The sequence below is a fragment of the Diplotaxodon limnothrissa genome, linkage group LG8 (genome assembly GCF_057381915.1).
Source record: "Diplotaxodon limnothrissa isolate DT_005_m linkage group LG8, D_limnothrissa_male_GT1.1, whole genome shotgun sequence".
NCBI lineage: Eukaryota > Metazoa > Chordata > Actinopteri > Cichliformes > Cichlidae > Diplotaxodon > Diplotaxodon limnothrissa.
In genome coordinates this window covers 16880798-16894597 of record NC_140603.1, presented here as the reverse complement: position 1 = coordinate 16894597, position 13800 = coordinate 16880798, and the positions used below count along the sequence as shown (strand labels likewise).

Sequence of the window (13800 nt, the reverse complement as noted above, 5' to 3'; positions counted from 1 at the left end):
CTAATTCAGGAGAATAATGCAAACTAAAACTACATAATAATTCACAATCTTTAATTAGGGGTCTAACATGGCATAGGTAATATTATAATCCCACATGACTCAAAAGCAATGTAGTAACATTTTTATTTAAAAAAAAAAAAAAAGAAACAGAAAAAGAAAAAGAAACAGAAAAAGAAAGCAAGACCATCAATCAACTCAGACTGTATTTTGACACAGTTTACAAGGCATTAATATTTCAAACATACATTTATTCTTCATTATTTTTATATTTGCTAATGAATGGATGAATACCACAAAATAAATCATGATGTAACGATGTTAAAACAATCCTGAATGACCTGAAGGTAAAACTCATGAACTGGAAACAGAAGCATACAAATATGTTTTTGATCAGATGCTGCCCTCCAGTGTTGAAAAGAAAAACTGCAGAAATTACAAATAGGAGTGCTCAGAGCAAATAAGAAGTATTTTAATAGATGTCAAATATTCAGTAACATCCACTTTTCAAACCATCACTATTCCTCTGTGCATATAAAAAAGTCTTCTGATTCTATTTTCAGTGCTTTTATTTATCAAATCTATACTAAGTTATTATATGATTGCTGAGTTTGCTGTAATTTGTGCATCAACTTGATTTCTCTAGATCAGAATATTTGCAGTCAGCAAACAGATTATCAGGGTCACCAGAGATGTCAAGAGGCCTGGAGAGCTGCTTGCTTTCATTCTTCTTTCTGTTAGAAAACAACCAAAATCTACAGTGAATTGAAACTTGGCTCATGAATCCAATTGTCACAATCCACTGATTATACAGCTGTATCATCTACAAGACTGCCAATGTTGTACAAATGTTACCTGTGTTCAATACTAGCGGTCCCAATGAGATGCCTTCACTGTCATGGTAGGAAATATCCCTCACCACTCTTGCATGGTAACCTGGGTAGCAATGCTGTGGAAAGCAGAGTGATTTCAGCAGATGAAGGAATCCAATAAGTGGTATGAAAGATTTTTTCCCAGTGTTAATACAAATCGTTATAAATAGTACGTACAGCTGTGCAGTTATTGTGTCTCAAAAGACACAGGTGGACCTGGCAGTGCAGGTAGATAGATGAAAAGTTGGTAAAGGTGAACATCCTGAATGAGAAACGGGCTACGGTGGAGACGCCGTTCTGAAGCAGCTCTACTGTGCCATCTGCTGGATTAGGACACCTAGGTAACAGCATAATGTGAAAGTTGCAGTGTTAATGTGCAAACAACTTAGTTATGATAAGAAGATGATTAAGTTCACCCATCAGAAAAGAAAAGTTAAGGCAATGTCTTTACTGTGTGGTGATCAGATCCCAGCGCACGGGGTAGCTGGCATCATTAACAGGCGTTGCCCAGCAAGAGTCCAGGATAGTGGAGATCTGCCGCTCATCGATTCCCTGCGTCTGAACCTCAATGTATAACCTCTCATCTAATTCCATTTCTAAATTTCTGTTTCTGGTCAAAGGGAAGTGGAAGCCAGGGTCCCGGTAGGGTATCATCCTCAAATGATAATGGCCCAGACCAGATGGAAGTCTCTTGTTCACAATGCTACAGGTAAACATGATAAAACAAGATGTTTTCAGGATTTGGAATTCATAAAGCGGTCAGGTGTGTGTGCATTTTGTAGCAAAATATATACATAAATATGTAACACAAATGAGGGAAATACACAATTAATGCATTAATAGAAAAGCACTCTAACTCTTAAGTAAATTTATTATAAACAGCAGTACAAAGATAGGGTGATACAGCCTAGAAGAAATTACATATAAAAGTGTTCAACCACCAATTAGAACATATTGCAGATAGTAATTGGAAATGATCAAAACAAATTAAGGTGACAGAGTGGGTGTACAAAAAAATGAGCACATTAGAGTAATGTTTTTATTAAACAAAGACAGGGTAAAATTATGGTGATTCACATGGTCATTTAGTCATGAAGACAATCAAAAACTGAGATTTCTATAAAGCTCAGCGAGCTATGTACCTTTGAAAAAGTAGCAACCACAATGTCATATAACCAAAAAGAAAAAAAAAAAAATGTAAGCCAGATGGTGTTGTGGTTATCACCTCTCTACAGGGTTGATGCCAACATCCATAGACAGTGCCTGGGTCAGAGCATAGTCACAGGAGAAGTGCAGGTGGATGCTCTTCTCACGACTTATGAGGCCATCATGAGGGTCCACATCCCCGCTGATGGTGTTCTCATAACTGAAGTGGGTCCCGTTGCTCTTAAGAGTAAGAAGACAAAAGATTTTAAGCATATTTTCAAAAATTAAAAATGCTGCCCAGAAGATTCATTCAATGTACTAATTGTACCCTCAGCATTGTCCCACAAAGCTGGTCATCACTGTTGAAGTGGAAAACCAGTCGACCATCCTCAAGAGTCCCGTTGCAGGATTCATCTCGAAGATGGAGGGCATCAGAGTGGAAGCCGGCCTCAAACAGCTGACAGCGGGACAGAAATATGGTGCCAGAACTACTGACACAAGTGATGGACGAGTCTAAGAAGGAGAGAGAAACACAATCTGACCCATTATGGCATGATTTTTTTAAAGCTGAGTCATCAATACTGATTTGAAAGACATTTGTTGACTTGACTGCTTAATATAAAGGCTGACTAATGCAATAAATACACTACAGATACTGCTGAAGGTTTTAGTTAGCCCGCACCGAAGCTCTCATTGTTTGGCCGATGGTGGTGCTCATCACAGAAGCAGCCATAGACACCGTCCTTCTCACCACACCACTCGTGCTCTGTGCAGTCCAGCTTTTCACAGGGGTCTGACTCCTCTGCAGACACAGAGAAAGGATCATCAGTGATGAATGGCAATGATTTAAATTTGTATTAAATGTCTAATTTGAGCAGTACAAACATACCACAATGCAAAGCAGAGCGCCAGTCAGGGATGTCTAGCCCTAGAACAGAGCAGGTTTTCTCATAGGCGGAGACAGCGGAACACAGCATGCCATTGGCTGGAGTGTAGAGGCAGAGGTCGTAGACACAGGAAGAGAAAAATGGCTGGGGGTCAGAGTGCAGGTGGCAGGTGCTGAATGGGCCGGTGGTGTTGGTGATGACACTGCAGAGTTGGGAATATTCTTCTCTAAAGGTACAGTCATTCAGTCCATCATCATCTTCATCAGTGGAGCCACATCTGGAAAAGACAAATCATACTGCCATCAGCTACTGCCTTGTTGAAGCATCAATAGTGATTTCCATTGCAACTCACCCTGGTTGGCTGGTGGGTGACTTCCAGCTGTGTCCAAAATAATTATCATTTTGTGCCAGTGTGCCATTGGGTAAGACTTTGTCATCTGAAGGATTATTGTTAGAGTTTCCACACATCCCTGTGACTCTGTCATGACGGTTTTGGCCCAGTCTGACCAGCAAAGTGCTCTGACCATCAAACTGGACTAGCAAGTCAGAGGCATCAACCACTATGTAGCTTCCCTGCCTTACCACCTGAGCTAAGATTCCCACTGTGGTGGGAAGAGAAGCATCATTTCCATTTACCTGAGAGGACAAGAGATGCAATAAGTGTGTGTTGTTACTTTTGTGCAGATTAGACAAAGTAGAATGCTGTTCATCTTAAAAGTGATAGATAGTTTACCGTTACTCTTTTATTGGGTCCGATCCTGATGTACACACTTTCTGGATGATTTGAGAGATATATGTCCACTGCAGACACAAATGACACACGGTTGTTTCCACGGTGATTGTTGGTGGCTATCACCTGAAACTGTGTTTCATTGGTGCCATGGTTTGTGCTCTCAGTGATGATGTAGGAGCAAGTTCCCTGGAAATGAGCCACTGCTCCATCAAAGGTGATGTAGTGTGGATCCCCCCACACAGTGCAGGTGGACATGGCATCGTAACAGCCCAGCTGGCCGTCTCTGATGGAGCACTGCTGTTCAGGAGTGCAAGACGAGGCAGAACATCGCAGGTCATTTGGAGCGTGACATTCACATCTCTGGGAGCAACCGTCTGTCCAGAAGGACTCGCCAGCCTGTGAACCACACCACACCAAATCATAGCCAAATTGATACAACAAATATAGTTCTTAAAATACCATTTTGAAGTTTTTTTTTCATTAATTGTAGGTGATTTAGTGCAGTAATTGCTAGATCACTGCAAACTGCAACTAATAATATAATAAATATTGCGACAGAGCAACTAGTCGTATCTTTTGATCTTTCTCCCACAGAGAGGACAGATGCTAAATGCTGCAACTTCAATAACTGTGTGGAAAAGAGCTGCATGGAAAAAAGTATTTAATTGTTCTGATGTAGCTGTATAATCTTCAACTGATTGTTTAATGCATTCATTTATTTAGGGACTGGTTTTTATTTTATTTTTTATTTTTAATCTTCAGTTTAAAGAGTTAGAGCATCATTCTGCCTGTATAGCTAAATATTAATTATTTTCTTGGTGTAATATAAAATAGTCATAATAGGTATGCTGAATATATGATACCCTATAAAGACATTGTGGTCCTAAGATTTCAGTTATATGAAACTATAAATTGTAGTTTTGCATTTTGCAACCCCTATTATTTGCTATTTCACAGAAACTACGACGTTTCCAGGTATTCATCATGCTTCCTGAAATTTTTTATATGGTTTGGATTTTTTTGGTCATTAACATGGAACTAACATGTTTTATATTTTGCAACCCTGATTTCTGGTTATTAGACCTAAACTACCACATGTTTCCAAGTAATCATTAATTTTCTTAAAGATTATTCATATGGAATTAAAAAGAAACAGACAGTTTTGCATTTTTTCAGCTTGATTCTTGGTTATTGAACAGAAACCAACATTGATTCCTGGTAAGATAGCAGATTTAAACATAATATTTACAGTGTTACTGTTGTCTACCAAAAAAGAATGTTGGTGAATGAGGCAGGATTCATTCCAGCATTATGGTAATATGGTAATGGTATCCTAATACATTAAAACCTAAAATCCTATTAGTATCTTATTACCCAATTATTATGAGGTTAGCATATATGAAATGTGTTTTATTGCTAGTGATTGTGACTATACTATTACTGTACTTTTGACTCATGTACACACATTTATATCCATATTATCACTTATAATTTATTATCTGTTATTAATTAGAGTTAAACGTAATAGTGCTCAGTAGATCACAAATATTTGTTATGTCTCTATTTTTATCTTCTTATCTCCACCTTGTTACCTCAATATTACCACATTATTACTGAGCTGTAATAGACTCTGTTGTTTGTTTAATATATATTTCTGAATTTTAAGCTGTCACAGTCCAAACCACTTCACGAAACTTTCTAAATGTAAGAAGGGCAAGTCTGCTGATTCTGCTGATTTGAAGGGAATTACTTCAAAGAGTATTTACTATTGACTTTAATATGTCTTACATCATAGTAGAATCCATCATACTGGCAGCCACAGCTTTCCACTGGGACACACCTGGTCCCACTCTTGATGAAGCCTTCATCACAGAAACATCCCTCAGAGCAGAACTGCTCACAGGTTTCATCAATGCTACTGGCACAGGTGTGGCCACAGTCAGTACCGCACAGCTCATAATGGCTGTTGGCTGGACAGTCCAGTGCTTAATAAGTGAGAAACGTGACAAATGGCACTAGTCAGACATACCACTTTTAATGTAATACAATCTGGATATAATGAGTGTTGTCAAATTAGTTAAGTGGTGAGCAAATTTCTTGTAAATTTAAATATAAATATAATAAAACAACATGTTGACTCACTGCAGGTGGTGTTCTCTCTCCAAGGATAGATTCGAACATTAGCAGACTGACAGGCACTGACATATGATTCAATGGCACTGCACAAGAGATCGTGGCCTTGATTTCCTGACAAACATACATCAAACACGCAGTCGTTGAAATATGGCGCCGGGTCCACCTCCTCGTGGCAGAAACTGAAGGGCCTATCAGCTGCCTGTATCACCTCACACTGATCTCTAGCAGGCTGTTCATTGGCACACTGTGGACAGGAGGAGCCACAGCCATCATTGCACGTGTAGTTGCCTGGCACCTTCCAGGCTCTCCCAAACTCATCTGGAGATGTGACTATCGTTCCAGATGGTGTGTGAAAGTCATCATTTGGATTTCCATTGAAATTTCCACAAAGTCCACATATTTTTTCTCTGTTGATGACAACAGTTAGCAATAGTCCTTGTGTTAGTTTCATAAGGATAAATTATTAGTAAATAACTGACTTATGTAGATTTGAGTATCCTGGTTTTTAAAGCATGTCAAACAATAATTACTGCAGCTTTGATGGGTGGGAATTGTACCTGTAATTTGGTGGTATGGAGATAAACACTGCACTATATCCATTATAGGTAACACTCAAGCCAAAATTAGTGCTGACAAGTATACGAGATCCTGTTGCATAGATAGACACATTACCTTCATTCAAGACAATAGGTAAATTTCTAGTTACTCCATTCACCTAGAAGAGATATGCAAAGAAAATCAGTGGGTAGTTTTTCTACTTTTTAATTGTTATTTTTTTCTTTCACATTTACATTTACTTCATACACCTGAAATTGTTCATAACAATCATTGAATGAGAACTATCACTAACTACTTACTTGTACCAAACCTCTTCTGTCCCTTGACATATGCATGTCGTAGCCCCAGACATTCACAAAAACTTCAGCTACTATTGAAAGTGGACGCCCATTCAATGCCTCATTCTTAGCTTCCACTGAAAACTGATTGAGCTCATCAGTGGCATTACAGAGGGTCACCAGAACATAGCGACAGGTTCCTTGAAAGTCATAGGCCCTACGATCAAAGGTTATGTAGTGAGGGTCTCCAGAGGCAGAGCAGGTGCCATGAGGGTTGGGATGGCAGCCAAACTCGCCCTCCACCACACGGCAGGACTCCTGGGGCCCACAGGAGTTGGGAGTACAGTGGACGTTCCCTGTAGTGCCGTTACAGGTACACAAGCTCTGACATTCTTCACCATCCCAGAACTGCTCACCACCTTGGTGATAGCGTCCTTGATGATAGCATCCACAAGATGTTGGTGGAACGCACTGGTCACCATTGAGGATAAAACCACTGTTACACTGACAGCCCTCCTGGCACACAGTATCACAGGTGAAGGGGAAAGAGAGGCTGGGGCAAGCAGAAGGACAAGAGGTTCCACAGAGTTCATAATGGCTGTTTGATGGGCAGGTTAGTGCTGGAGAAAAACAAACAGCTTAACATATGAAAGCATTTTTAAACATTTGGAGATCATGGCTAGAATTAATTCAAAAACAGTTGAATGCTTACCACAGCCAGTTGCATTTCTCCATTGTCCTAAGGCAACACCCTTCTGTTGACACATTAGTGCATAATCTCGTAGGACGCCACACAGAGTTGATGCTGGATTGTTAGAGCCCCCTATGATCTCCACACATACATCCACCTGCTGGCTCGGGTCAACCACAGACCAACAGGGTACAAATGGCCCATCTGGTGAGCTGAGAATGCCACAGTACTCAGTAGAATTGTAATTAGTTGTAGAATTTTGGTTCATGCTTTCCACACAGTGAGCAGCCAGAGAGCCATCTCGCCAACTGTCTCCAAAATCCTGAGAACTGTTGACCAGAACACCGTTGGGTGTGCGGAAGTCATCATGTGGATGACCATTGTAATTACCACAGAGTCCACCCAGTGAACCGCTGTAGACACCAGGAGCAGTGACACGTACAAAGTGAGGCCAGACTGTCTGCACAGTTACACCAAAGGAGGTGCGAATGATGACACTGTAAATGCTGCTGTGGAAGATCTGGATTCGGTTGGATGTAGTGCTGAAAGGTAGCCTGATCAGCTGACCGTTAACCTGCGGGATCATCCAGTTTTTTGCAGTTAACAAGACTTAAACAGTATTGTGTCCGTGTACACATAAATAAATATTAAAGGAAGAACATAATTTTAAGTAAGTGTTCCATTCACTTACCTTCACTTTACTGTTCCTTGCCATCTCAATAGATACGTGTATCCCCTCTGCTTCAAAATGCAGAATTCGTGCAAAACCTTGCTGGCCTCTTGGCACTTTTTCTGCTGTCACCATGAAGTGTGGGTGACTGGACAGTCCCATAACTTTGGCAAGTGTCAATCGACATGCCCCAGGATATTGGTATGTCAGTCCATCAAATGTCTGATATGACCCTGGGCCTCTGATCCAGCATGTTTCATAGCTATTTGGTCTGCATCCTCTTTCTCCATCCTCCACCCTGCATGATTCAAGTGGGCCACAACCATGAGATTGGCAAGTCATGGAGCCATAACTGCAGCTACAACGTCTCCCACAGTTTTTGTCTAATATTACAGTTTGTCCAGAGCGGTAGTAACGGCCCTCAAAGCTGCAGCCACACTCAGCATGAGGGACGCAGACCCCACCACTGAGGATGTAGCCTGAATCACAGATGCAGCTTTCCTGGGGAGGTAGAGGGCAGTTATGGGTAGAGTTGGGATTAACACAGGTAGGTGGACATCCTGTGCCTTCAGACTCAAAGTGGCTGTTGGCTGGACATGGGATTTCTAGGCATAAGAGAACAACATCGATATTTACATCGGTGGAATTTTAATACAATGATATTTTGAAATAATGCAAAAAAAAAAAAAAGTGATTAACATACCACAAAAGCCAGGTGTCCTCCAACTTGGTAGCTGAATACCACTTTGTTGACACTGACTTGCATACACGGTTAAAGCTTGACAGAGAATAGGTTGGTACCCTCCTCCTACACACAGATCATACACACAACTGTCCACAAAGGACTGTGGAGGAAGTTGCTGATGGCAAGCAGTGAAAGGTCCAGAACTACTGCTGAGGATACCACAGTGGTCAGTGTTGCTGTACAATGCTGTCTCTTCTACAGTGCAAACAGCACAGTCCAGACCTCCGCACTGTGGCCCACAGCCAGGCTCATCATCCCCAGATGCTTGCCAGCTGTTAGCAAAAACCACATCAGAGCTCACAACCTCACCGTCACGAGTTTGAAAGTCATCTCTACGAATGCCATTGAAGTTTCCACAAAGACCGCATGTACCATTCTGGTAAGTGTAGGGCAAGCTGATCTGAACATGATGAATTGTGTCATAAGACACCACTAAACCAAAGTCAGTGCTGACAAACACAGAAAAACCTGACTCATAAACCTGCACGGTGCCATTGCTAAGGGAGAATGGAGTGGATGCAAAGTTCCCATTAACCTGTAAAAAACCAGCAAATATATCAAGTGAGAAAAGTATATCTGGTCATAAAGTGTAGAATTTATCCAGAATCAAAATGACCAACCTTAGCCTGACCACGGCGTCCTTTGACAAGCTCAATTGTGTCATTGTAGACATGCACTTTCACCAGTCGTGTCCAAGAGACTTGAGTACTGCCTCTGTGCTCATTTTTGCCTTCTACTCTGTAGTAGGGCCGTCCACTATTACATTGCTCAGAGAGAACATACGTGCAAGTGCCTTGAAAGTGAAACACTGTGTTATCAAAGGTGTAGTAATGGGGATCACCACTTATGGTGCAGGTTCCTCTTGGCACTGTCTGACAGGAGAACTGGAAGGAAGCTGGCTTGCAGATCTGTGAAAAGGAGCACGGCTCATTGCGGCACTGCAGGCCTGTTGAGGTACATGTGCACTTCTGTGCACAGGTCCTGTCACTCCAGAATGAAGCACCCAGCTGCACTAATTCACCTTAAAAAGAGTAAAAGGGAATGTCCCTTATTCCCAGTGTAAAATTTCCAGACATTTACATTCATAAAGCTTTAGGAAAAAACTTTCACACCTTAAATTTTTTCATATTGTGTCAAATAACAACAGTAATTGCCTCAAGGCACTTTATATGAGTAAAGTTCCCAAAATAACAGCAGGTAAATCCCAACTGTTTTACAGCCCCTACCAGCATTAAGATAAGATGGGTCCTGATTATACATGAGGAGAAGGATTTTAAGTTTGATTCTGGATTTAACAGGGAGAATTATGTTCTGTCTTTTTACTCCCTATCCGTACTGCAGCATTTTGGATCAACTTAAAGCTTTTCAGTGAGTTTTGGGGACAACCTGATAATCACAGTAGTGCAGCCTTCAAGTAATAAATGCATGAACTAATTTTTTAGCATCACTCTGAAATAGGATGTTTATAATTTTAGAGATACTGCATAAATGCAAAAAAAAAAAAGCAAAAAAAAAGCAATCCTGAATATGTGTTAAATATAAGCAGTGAAGGACATAACCTGGTCAAAAACAAAATTTCTGTTAGTGTTAAGGCCAAGGTAATCCCATCCAGAGTATGCATCTGGTTACACATCATGTTTTTAAGATTTTCATGGCTGAGTGCAATCAACTTAGTTTGATCTGAATTTAGAAGCAGGAAGTTGAAGGTTCCCACAGTTTCGTCGTTTGGCTTCATTGACAGAGCTGGAGATCATCTGCATAGCAGTGAAAATATACGCAATGCCTTTGAAAGATACTGCCTAGGAGAACCATGTATAATGTACACAGAACTGGTCCTAGCACAGAATCCTGTGGAACTCCATAATTAACCTTAGTGTGAAGACAACTCCCGGTTTACATGAGCCAACTGGAGTCTATTAGATAGACATGATTCAAACAAGAGCTTAATTGCTATGGCCTGCTCTAATCTCTGCAATAAAATACTGTTGTTATTAATCGCTCCGCTGAGGTCTAGCAGCACAAGTACAGATATGAGTCCACTGTCAGAGGCCATCTGCAACTTTCACTAAAGCTGTTTCCGTACTGTGATGAGCTGTAAATCCTCGATGAAATATATGACAATGCACTGTGATTAAGCAGACTAAACACATGCAATAACAATAATATGTGTAAAATGGGGATGGGCAATACAAGTGTAAATTATTATTCTGTGAAATAATTATTCAAAAACAGTTCCAGGAGCAATGGTGTGTGATGTGCATGACAATTGTGTCTCTTCTGTATATAGGTCAGCTCTCATTGCACAACATCAACCTACTTAGATAAAGAACAGGTACTTAGCTTACTGGTGTAGTGCCAAGTCCATCTTTCTTGCTTCAACAACAAGTTGACCTTCACCTAACCCAGTGATTCCTGGCCACCAAAGTACAAATGGTGTAGGATTCATATTTACATATTTAAGGCTCCAGCTGTAATGTACTGAGAAACCTCATCCATTTCATTTTTCGTTGTCTGCTTTGCATGCATTGTTTATGCTGAAATATGGAACTTTTCAAACACCAGTGCAGACGCCACTAAATCAAATCCGTTATCAGTGGACATATCCTGAGCGAGGGAGATAGTTCCTTATGCAGTTAAGTACCAAAATGAAGAAGTTATAACTGTGATAAGTAATCTGTGTGTCCATGTGAATCTTGCCTTAGGATAAATCACCTTGTTGGGAACAGCTTCTCTCTCTAGCATTTGTTATTCTTTGCATGCCATATGTTGCCATTCAAAATCTTTCAAAACCTCTGAATTCATGGGTTAAACATCCTTTAAGCAGGTAGGACGAATGTTTTTAAGCATCCAACTAACAATTTGAAATTCCTTCATTAGTTCTTGATTCCAACAACAGTCACTTTAACGTTAATAACCTCAACCTCATTGCTTTACTGTACTCTTAATGCACTGTGATTAGAATTCTTGCCTTGCCTTTCACAGATGCACATCACTATAATGTTATATAACACAAAGGCTACAGAAGCAGTTGCCCTCTGTATCCTGCAGTCTTACCATTAAAAGTGCAGCCTTGTTGATCCATGGTCTGTCCGGAAGGCCCAGCGACCTGGTTCATTGACGTTGCTGCCAAGGCGAAAATTTGAGTTACTCCCTGATGCAGCACTGGTGAATGATCCAGGGAGGACATAATAGTGAGTGGAGTCGATTGTATCATAACCAGCCTGCAAATGTGAGTCACAAAATTATGATTATTACATTTAGAAATAATGAATGTTTTTTCATTAGTAAATATGCAGAGTATTGACTATAGTAGGTCTGACCTGAATGCTCCGTGTTCTTGAGGCTATTATACCGTAATTCATCAGCACAAATGAATATTGGCCTCCAGAGATCAGCACAGCTTGGACAGTAGTGCGCTGGAAAATATGAATTCAGTTATTATATGTTCTGTTTGATCAGTGTTCTGCTGGATTTACACCTAATTTTGTTATGATACACTTTTCATGTATCACTTTATCAAATGTATTAGTTCATAAGACATTAAGTTGTGCTTCGGTTAGAATGATCTAGATTTCAGATAAATACTATTAACTACCTTAGTTTGTTAGTATGAAATGCTTTATGTAATCTTCTGGTATCACTTTAAAAAAAAAAAAAAAAAAAAAGCTCAATATTCAAAAATAATCTTTGTATGAAATATATCACATGAATTTATGTCTTTATGTCTGGAAGGTGACACTAGATTACACTAACCTACTGTTCCTGAATTAGTAAAGTAGGCAACAGACTTTCATGTACACATCACACATAAGCACATAATTTGATTCCAAATTTTGGAAGCTGACTTACTGTTCCACTTGTGGGATAATAGGCCACCTCAAACCAAGTTGCAACAAAGACCCAGTTGGCATTAAAGTTCAGTCCTGGAAAGTATTGATTGATGTCTTGTGTAGCTTGCTGGAGAACACTGCCACTGGTGTATTGTTTGTAGTAGATCTGACCATTTCCTCTGTTGTCTAAATCTGTCCAGAATGGAGCAATGATGTCTCTGATACGTTGTGGGAACCTCTGACTTGTAAAGTCCCTTAGTGGACCAGTAAATGTTAGGTGTCCATTATGATTGACCTGAAAAAAATAGAAAAGAAAAAGATTTCCTGTCACAACATCTAGATGAACAGATTTGGATTTTGTTTTGCAAACCACATTTTATATTGTAATTAGTGGCAGGAAGTTTAATTAAACAGCTAAATATTTTTATGGTACAAATGTAGTAAATGAATTGTTCCTGTTAATTTTACATACATAAATGCTGTTATATGTCCTCCCAAAATAGAAAAAAGGTCTTAGCAGGGTAATCGGTGGAGAACTTCCATCATCTACCGCAGAGCTTACAGTTCCAGATGTTGGGTAAAGAGGTCCTAATAAGCAATTAGGTAGATCATGACAAAAAGATAGAAAAGGCCTGTATGGTTAATATTCTGCAAACATAAATATAAAACATATTCATCACAGGCTTTCAGTCTTTACTCCTCTGTGAAATGTGAGGCTGATATAAATTGAGGATAAAGCATTAAAAGTCAAATCTTTAGAGTTTTGAAAAGATACTTACTGACAGCCTGAGCAGTCACTACACCTGTACATGAAACAAAACACGGATAAATAAAATTATGACAAGTTTTTTAAGATTGTAAGATTTTATTTCTGATCCAAAAAATTCAAGTCATCACTTAGGCAAAAATAAACACACCATAAAATGGATTAAAGGAACATAAATACAATTACTAACCTGTCATTCCCAAAAACAGCACAAAAAACACGATTTGACCCGCCATTTTGTCAAATCAGATCTCTTCATTAAAAAGGGGAAAAAAAAAAATTTAATTTATAACCTAAGTGCAGAGCTAAATTCAGATGAATCTGTTGAATCTTGATGTAATATTAGTTGTGAGTCTCTCATGCTCATTTGAGACTGCAGGGGACACACAAGGCTTTATATAGTTGGGGATATTTACCTAGGAAATGTAATCAAATACTCCATCAAAGGATATTTAGAGAAGAATGATGTCAGTTACCGTCACCATGGTTAA

At 39.7% G+C, this 13800-nt stretch overlaps 1 pseudogene; it reads right to left on the bottom strand.

The window, feature by feature from the left end:
- Positions 1-302: 302 nt before the first annotated feature.
- On the bottom strand, positions 303-13545 carry LOC146626669 (alpha-tectorin-like; annotated as a pseudogene).
- Positions 13546-13800: the final 255 nt, after the last annotated feature.